Genomic DNA, 8,787 nt, shown 5'->3' on the forward strand with positions numbered 1-8,787 from the left:
TGCATTCGGTTACGGCTCAAAAAGCTCATGAAAGGCATCGGCGACTGTCACCCTTGACCACGTCCAAAGGCATTAAAGTATAATGTACAGGGTATTTGTACATATGTTTTCAGTACTGAATGTCGATTAATAAAAATGTAAATTTGTATTCATATATTTATTCATTATTTTCTATTATTTTCTTCTCACAGTTGTTTTATTCATTGAGCAATAATCTTGCAACTACCCACTGTCCTCAAGCTACGCCGCTGCCCAACACAAAAGGAAAGACCCAACACTCTTATTTACCTTTATTTCAGAGCTGCCTTTTTTGGTCACATTTCTACCAGGATATGTGAATTTTTTTATTTTATTTTTTTTAAACCAAAAAGCAACCGGTTCAGGGTGTACCCCGCCTCCTGCCCGATGACAGCTGGGATAGGCTCCAGCGCGCCCGCGACCCTAGTGAGGAGAAGCGGCTCAGAAAATGGATGGATGGATAAACCAAAAAGTGACATCCATCACTAAATGCAAAGAATATCATAGACAACCACTCACACTCACATTCACACCTATGGATAATTTATGAGTGTACAATGAACCAAACATGCATGTTTTGCAAATGTGAGAGGAAGCCTGGTTACCTGGAGAAAACTCACACAAGCACAGGGAGAACATGCAAACTCCACAGAACCAAGATTAGAACCCTGCACCTCAGAACTCTGAGGCAGATGCGCTTACCAGTAGGCCTTTGTACTGACAATCAACACACCACTCATGATAATATTGTAAGAAAATAAAGCCATACATTCCCACTGACCACTGTGTTACCATATTGAGAGTGCTAAAGTGAAATAAAAGTTAAGTACAGCATAAGACAAGTAAAAATACAAGCCACAGACGTTAATGCTTGCCTCTCAGCTAAAACTAAACAGAAGTGATTCAATTAATAACTCTGCCCACTAGAATGTAGAAATACAGTACTGTGTTACATTCTCATGACGAATGATCTTTAGTCGATGGAAGGTGTCAGTTTAATTATTAACCATTTAGCAAGAAAGATGGGCGCAACTTAAAGTACGTTCCAATGGTGAAACTTGGAGGGTTATCGACTACAGAACAAGGAGCCTTTACTGTGTGAACTGTGGAGAAAAGTCAGCAGATTTTAGTCAGTTATCACCAAGAAACTAGTAGAAACACTGAATGCTAAATGTAATGTCAATGTAGCCCTCAGTCATAATTTTTCCAATGCAATTTCATTTCAAACCTTGAATCCATGCAGAGCAGAGCGCTGACCATTGGCGGAATGCTTCCTTCTTTTGCCTTGTCCCCTGGCAACACTTTCATGGTTCTGAAAAGAGGACATGAGCCTGGGAAACTCTTTTTTTTTTTTCGAGCAAACGGAAGCACAGAGCACAGCGGGAACGGAATGTCCAAAAGGGAGGGAATGATACCCCTCCATTGCCAGACCCAATGCACTACCGCTTCATTGTTGCTGCAGTTTTCCTGTCTCATTCCTAACCATTGCAGACTGTAAGTGAACATGTAGAATCTACAAGAGCAGCACTTGTACCATATGTACCTGTTATATACTGCTAGAGCACACGTCAGGGCCAGTACTTATTGCAAGGTAAGTTTTACGCAAACGATCCAAACAGTATATCTAACCATTTAAGATTACAAAATTAAAATCTGTAAAAGTCTGTTTTATTACACAGTACAAAATGAGCAAAGGTTTTGGGCCACGTTTAGATGTGCTGCTATCATGAACATCAAATCAGAATGCTACTTGTAAGCGCAAACCTCCGCCAATGTGGAACTGTAAACAAAAGTGAAAGTTTGGCGCACTATGTTTGCATTTGTCATTAACAGACTACCTCCTAAATCATGGAGGAAAAAAAACAGTCAGGTGGTGCTGATGTCACAGTAAGTCAAACAGTGAAAATGAATTCATGTGTCTGCACCTTTTTCCATGTGCTCGACAAAAACAAAAGTTTTTCCTTGGACCATGCGTTACCCTGCTACAATATCCTGCTGCCCTCATCTGTCCTACCATATTTAAATGATATATCAAACTGAGTGCTGTGAGTAAAACAAAACTACAAATCTAGTGGTAGAAGTTACACATTACTGTATGTGATACATTTCTGACATTCTTTGTTCTATAGTTCCATATTAAAAAAAAATTTATCAACAACCAGCAAACAAAACAAGTACATTCCCTAAAGTCAAACTCAACACTTTGCATTACAAAACATATGTTTGTCCTGTCTGACCTTGGTCTCCAATATGTTGACAATAATTTTCTCGTCTTACTAGTAGTACTGTTCCCCAGCCTACACCCCAATATGGATAAAATGCTGGCAACAGATTGACTCCATGAAGCACCGGTAACAATATACGCAAGTGATGGTAAAAGAGGTGTGTTTCTGTGAAGTAAAACAGAAGCGGACCTTAATCATGCATTGAGATTTCTCTAATTTTACCCAATTAGACAAATCCATTTCTTTAATCTTTCCTTTTCAATTCCATGATGTTTCAAGTCACTTCTGAGATGAGATATGTACTAAATGCTTGGCTAGAAGAAACAGGTCTAATAGTATTTCACCACTATTCTGAAAGGATTCATGATTATCCCCAACAATTGATGCAAAAAAAGGAAAGCTGCTGAATCAGCTACGCTTACGAGACAGAAACTGGACTTACATTTTTAGCTAATTGGTCCGCAGTATTTTACAACACTAAAGTCATTTATCTTTTTTTTTTTTTTTTTTTTAAACCTGTCCTGTTCAGCTGCATGGACATGGTGGATCTGTATGCATTTTGTCCTGAAACAGCTTTGCTGTGTAACAGGGGATTTTGAAATACTCCCTCTGTTTATTTTTTTAAAATTATTATTATTTTAATGTTTATTGAAAATGCAGGAAGACAGAAAAGGGTTTTAGGGGACAGACAGAGGGACAGAACGGACAAGGGGAATAGGGGCGTGAACCACAGCAGACTGAGAGTTAGACAGTCTAGATATTTGACTACAAGTAACATTACAAAGTCAAATCGCGTTCTTATACTGTATGTGGATGGGGAGGGGAAACACCCAGTGAGGACATGAAACAACTAACCAATGGTACAAGATGGGACAGGACAGAAAACGGCCGGGTAGGACACGACGTGGGAGATGAGCAAGGCAGTGCTACTGATGAGAACGCTTTTGTAGTGTCTAAACACCTGTAAGAAACCGTGAGTTGATATCTTAATACAACCTGTCTTATTGTTAGTTGTCCTAGCACAAGCAATCCAAGCCTATACCCGTGTGAATGGAACTTATTAGTGAACACCACATCACATGCATGTTAGTCAGGTGTGTGTACCACCAACCCCCTAGGCCCAACACCACTTACACCACCGCCGCCACCGCTTTGATTGTCGGTAAATTAAGTCACCTGTCTCTGCCACCTGCCCCCAACCCCACAACAGTGCAGACCGCCCTTTTTTTTTTTTTTTTTTTTTTAAATGCACCAGCTTGCACTCATGTATGAAATTACAAAAACCCAGTCTACCAGCTCTGCACAGATTCAGGCTGATTTACGGTCACAAAAATAGGACTTAATGACTTGGCAAGTCTTGCATGTTTACCTTTGAAAATCTGCCTTTTCAAGCTAGTTTGTCATTTTTTTTTTGTTTTGGAAAGAACATTTGTGATTTGTATAGTGTGCGCAAACCTGACTACACACCAGTATTCTGTGATGCGGAGTGCAGAGGCTATCCCATGAAGCAAGTATCATGGAGAGAGCTCAGAAGATTAGTACATATTTATTCAAGGGGTTGTGTTCTTTGGGGGGTAAAAAAATTATACCAACTGTGACTGGTTCAGTGGCAAGCAAGGTGAGTAGTCACACTGTTAACTTCAAATTCCTGATACACATCTAAGTCCAAATACAGAGTATTTAACTTCACAGCTTGAACAGAAAAGGATTTAAAGATTAGAAATTGCTTTTAGTAGCAAGTCATGAAAAGCTCTTTAAACCACAAGAAGATGAACAGGAAATCTCACACTTTGCTGTCGTTTTAATCCGTAATTCACTGAGAGCAGAACAGGGAAACTCACACTTTGTTGTTCTGGTAGCAGAACCCAACTAGCATACAGACAGGCAAACGTGGTAAGGCAGAACCCTTGGTCAGGAATAGAAGGCTGAAGGGATTCTCGGTAGAACAGAGAGGCCAGCAGAGGACGACGGGCTCAGCAACGAATGATCAATCAACATTGAATCGAAAAAATCTCGCAATGAGCGAGTCATCAACAGAGCCTTAAATGGGTGGAATGTGACTGACTGGCTGGCTGGCTGGCTGTGATTGGCTGATTGGCAGAAGGAGGTATAGGCTGACTGCCTGTGACTGGTTGATTGGCTATGACAGAGGGTGATATAGCAAACTAATAGCTGGACAAACAATAACTAAGCTTCATGGCCGTAATGTTTAATTAAGAAGACAATAAAATCGATATTGCGAATGGTTATGGAACCATTGAAAAGGATGTGATAGTTAATATGTTAGTACAGCCAACAAATGCAAATACAATACTTAGTCCAAAGTGGTTAATGTGCATTGTTAGACCTTTCATAGTGTTTTACAGTAACTTACTGGCAACTAAATAAGGCACACATTCAACGAACTACAGGTTACATAAACACACATGATCAATGTTACGTTAATCCTTATCGTCCATGTACATTAAGGATTAACGTCTTTATTACGGCAGCAGTTCAACATTTGCATGCTGGGAGCACATGGCGTCACAATACTGCGGCAAACAAAATACCGTAACTCTGTGTGTGATAACTAAAATCCCATAATGCAGTGGAAACTGTAGTTAATTACTTTAAAATCACTTACAATTATTTTACTGTAAGGTATGTGGAAAATAACTGTAGAATTTACAGGAATGTCTAACGCTATGTAAATATATGTTGTAACTGAGCAAGATTGTGTGACTTAATTTATGACTTGTTTAACCCAAGTAAGGACTTGATTCGACGTGAAATTTAGTGTGGACTCAACGTGACTTTTTCCACAGTAACTTGGGGCTTAAGACTTCCATATGACTTCTTGCACATACCGTATGTCAGGGGTGTCAAACTCTTTTTTTGTCTCGGGCCACATTATAGTTATGATTTCCCGCAGAGGGCCGTTAGAACAGTGAAACCATATCAATGTTTAATCACCAAAACATATTACCATTACACAACAAATTGTGGGATAACTAGTTTTGAAATCAGAAGACAAGGATTATAGTTTGTTCAAGTATTGTTTAAGTTACTGTCGAAGAAGGGTTTGGTAACAGAAAAATGCAATGTCTCAACATTATTGTTTGTTATTATGACAATTTGGAATTTGGGTACAGATTTTAGCAAAAATCACGGAAGTTGACGAGCATGGTTTGCTTTCGCGGGCCACATAAAATGATGTGGCAGGCCACATTTGGCCCCCGGGCCTTGAGTTTGTTAGCCATGCCGTATGTGATTTACTTCCACCTCTGGTCCAATTATTACGACATCTCTCAGTATAATGCAGTGGCATTCGACTGAACTGCAAACTACAACCGCAATAACACTATCTTATAGTAATTCCGAAGTGCACATTGTTATCTTTGTAAAGTTTTTGATCCATCAAATTGTGCGACGTACCTAATAAAGTGGTTAATAAGTGTAGCTTACTACTCAAATTAGTAATGTACATGATGTGGACATGCCAATAGCCTAGAATATGGAAAGCTGTTTGAGCATTTAGTTGAGATCCTTAATATCCAGTTGAAGGTCCATGTATTAGTAAAATCTTGTGTCTTGCTAGTAACATTTATTCAGCTACTGAAGACATTTCTGCACACTAGTAGGACAACTTCGACATACTACGTGCGCAACAACTACATGTTACTAGTGAGGCAAAACTGAACACGAGTTCACATCTGTGCACTACTAGCCTACGACAAGTGAAGCAATAGATGTTACTAGTAAAATGTTATAATATGACTAGTGGTACAAGTAGCACACAGTTGTCACAAGGGCACAGTTTTTCCTAACAAGTAACACGTCGTCCACTGTGTAATTTTTCTGAGGACAGCCATCTGTAGGATAGTTCAGTAAGCTCTAAACCGGAGCATGAAACTAGGAGCGTTGCTAAGCCCCTCACGTGGCGTAACCGGTGACGTCACCGCGCGCCAATAAAGACCCTGTTCCCTCGAACGTACTGTACTGCTATGCATTTTGAAGTCGCGATTATGACTCGTTTCCATAAAACCACTGCATGTTTTCAAAGCAGAGGTGATGAGCTACACGCTAAACTGGAGCCGATCGTGCAGCAGGTGAGGCAATGGCGGCACGACCGGATCATTTGCACGACAACCCCAACTCAGAGGGCTACAGCAAACGACTGCTGCACTCGCGCTGCACAATAAAAAGATCGCAAATGAAAAAGGAAAAATAAAAGAGGATACAGTCAAGGTACTCCCCGCGGGCCGACTGACGTATTTGTTGCCCTACGTGTTACGTAATAACAATAACATCCGGATATTTGATCTCTGTCGGCTTACAGAATGGCTTCCCTGAAGAATACCCCGCATTCTCGGCTGATACGAAATGCAGGAATAAAATACATGCGATATGACTTAGCTTTACCTTCCAGGCAGGATCCTGGCATTCTCCTCAGGGAGCACAGCTCCTCTCGAGCCGCAAAGATGCGCGTCAAAGCTCCTCTCCGTCTCTGTCAAACTCTTGTCTGTCGGCCACCTTTGTATTGTGTCAAAAGCGTTTATTGTCCTAGAAGCTAGACAAGAGGTGGGTTTTGCACCGGGAGGCAACAACGGGCGACGGCAACACGATGTAATCGCATCCTGGTATTGTCGACCCCCACAGCATCCAAGCTTGTGGTAAATCTAGAGAAGATGTGGCACGGTTCAACTGTCCTAACACCATGACTCCGCAAAACTGCGCCGCTCAGTGCATCCCGTCTGCGTTGCCGTGTCGAGAGCAACCTGGTAAAACCTGGACTGGACTTCTGACGTCAGCCTGTGTCTCGATTGATCATCTCCATCCAATAAGTAGCAAATAATGCCAAAATGACTGTGTGTCAAAAATACCACTGCTACAAATAAATGAGTCGGTACGAATCATTTCACAAGGCACTTAGAAAGTCAGAAAATGTAACCACGCAACTTGCAAACACCACGCAGGAAGGCCAGAGCCAACATTCAAAGCCTGGATATGTCAGATCTGGAAGGCAGAAACGCTTACCACTAAACTACTGCGCTGCCCTGAAATGCAGACTCTACAATGGTAAATAGTATACATCAACACAAATCATAGCTATCCTCCTTACCATGCATATAGGACCCCTAGAAGTGTAAGCAGCACAGGGTCGGCATAAGAGAAACCTGGTTGGACACTCACAGTGATTGACATAGTTGCTCATACCCTAACACACTGCATGGAAAACCTTGAATTTCCTTTCAAAATCCATATTTCCGATGGCATACCAAGGGTTAGCAACATGGTGCCCCCAAGGGCCACATGAGTGGGCCTCTTCTAAAAACATCTCACCAGTGATGCGGCATTGGTATTTCCTAGGAATGTTGTAGAAGTGATCATTTGAAAATATAAACACTTGCAGAGATCTATAGAAACAAAGTGTTGCACATTGGTATTTTTTCCCCCTACCTTTTCAAATCATTGTTGATTATTCATGTGAGAAATCATTAGCATGAGCAGTGTCTTCACATAATAATAATAAGAATAATAATAATAATACAAGGTCATTTGAGAGCGGTGTTGATCGCCCTTTGCATTAATCAGTACCCATGAAATAGCTCTGTTTAAAAAGACTGGTGACCCCTGCAACATACAGTATACTGCACATAATATACTTCTGTATATGCCTACAAATGTGAGCCACTGGGTGCAATTGAGATTTGTCAACATGCACATTCAAAAATTACATTTTCCGAACTACCCATTGAATGTTGGTTTGAATAAATAAGTACAGGGGATCCTTGGCTTGCAACAGTTCCCTTCCTACGACACTGACGTAACCCGATTTTTTACGGACATGTCGTAGATCGGACAAGTCGGACAAATTCATCGCTAACCTATGCTAATGCGGTGGTTAAGTCATAATAATTCTAATGAATACTGTATTATTAATAGTATAAATAATTCAGTGAATCATTCTATGTGTGAAACAAGCCCATGAATATAAAATAATCCAATGAAAAACCGTAACAAAAAAAAGAGCAATTCCTGATAATCTACCTTTACTACTGTGGTTGGCTTGCACACTGGTAGGGGTACTAACTAGTTCATTTCACACCGTTCATAATTACAAAACATTGTAGGTTGGATCCATCAACTGAGGACCCCCAGTACACGTCAATGAAAGTCAAATTTTTACTTTAAAAAAATAATCTAGTTCACAAGAATTCAACCACATATGTATATTCATCATTAAAATCTCAAAATGGGGTGCTCTCATTTTCAATGCATAGATGCATTGTTTGTCTCAGCTGAAGTCAGCTGGGCAAAGGATCCATAAGGGTAAGGACTTTTAAGATAGGATAAGATTTTGTCACCTTATCGTATGCGTCCCAGTGATCCTAGGTGCGAAGTTGTCTGGGGCTATACGCCCCTCGTAGGGTCCCCCCTGGTAATCAGGTTCTAGGTGTGGGATCAGACAAAGCACGGCTCAAATGACGTCCCTTGCCGGGACACGGGTTACCGGGGCCCCCGCTTGGAGCCAGGCCTGGAGGTGGGGCTCGAGGGCGAG

General features: G+C 40.9%; 1 protein-coding gene across 2 annotated transcripts in view; it reads right to left on the reverse strand.

The window, feature by feature from the left end:
• Nucleotides 1-7,011, reverse strand: part of dnajc6 (DnaJ (Hsp40) homolog, subfamily C, member 6) — a 40,360-nt gene extending 33,349 nt beyond the window's left edge. Inside the window, exons 1-2 of one of the 2 annotated variants that reach the window (XM_061684032.1) lie at nt 6,648-7,011; nt 1,247-1,330 (exon numbers count right to left, since the gene is read on the reverse strand). The gene's annotated coding sequence lies outside the window, so the exon portion shown is untranslated. The remainder of the gene's footprint in view (nt 1-1,246; nt 1,331-6,647) is intronic. The other variant, XM_061684031.1, reaches the window with a different exon arrangement.
• Nucleotides 7,012-8,787: the final 1,776 nt, after the last annotated feature.

Source organism: Phycodurus eques, chromosome 8 (assembly GCF_024500275.1).
Source record: "Phycodurus eques isolate BA_2022a chromosome 8, UOR_Pequ_1.1, whole genome shotgun sequence".
Classification (NCBI taxonomy): Eukaryota; Metazoa; Chordata; class Actinopteri; order Syngnathiformes; family Syngnathidae; genus Phycodurus; species Phycodurus eques.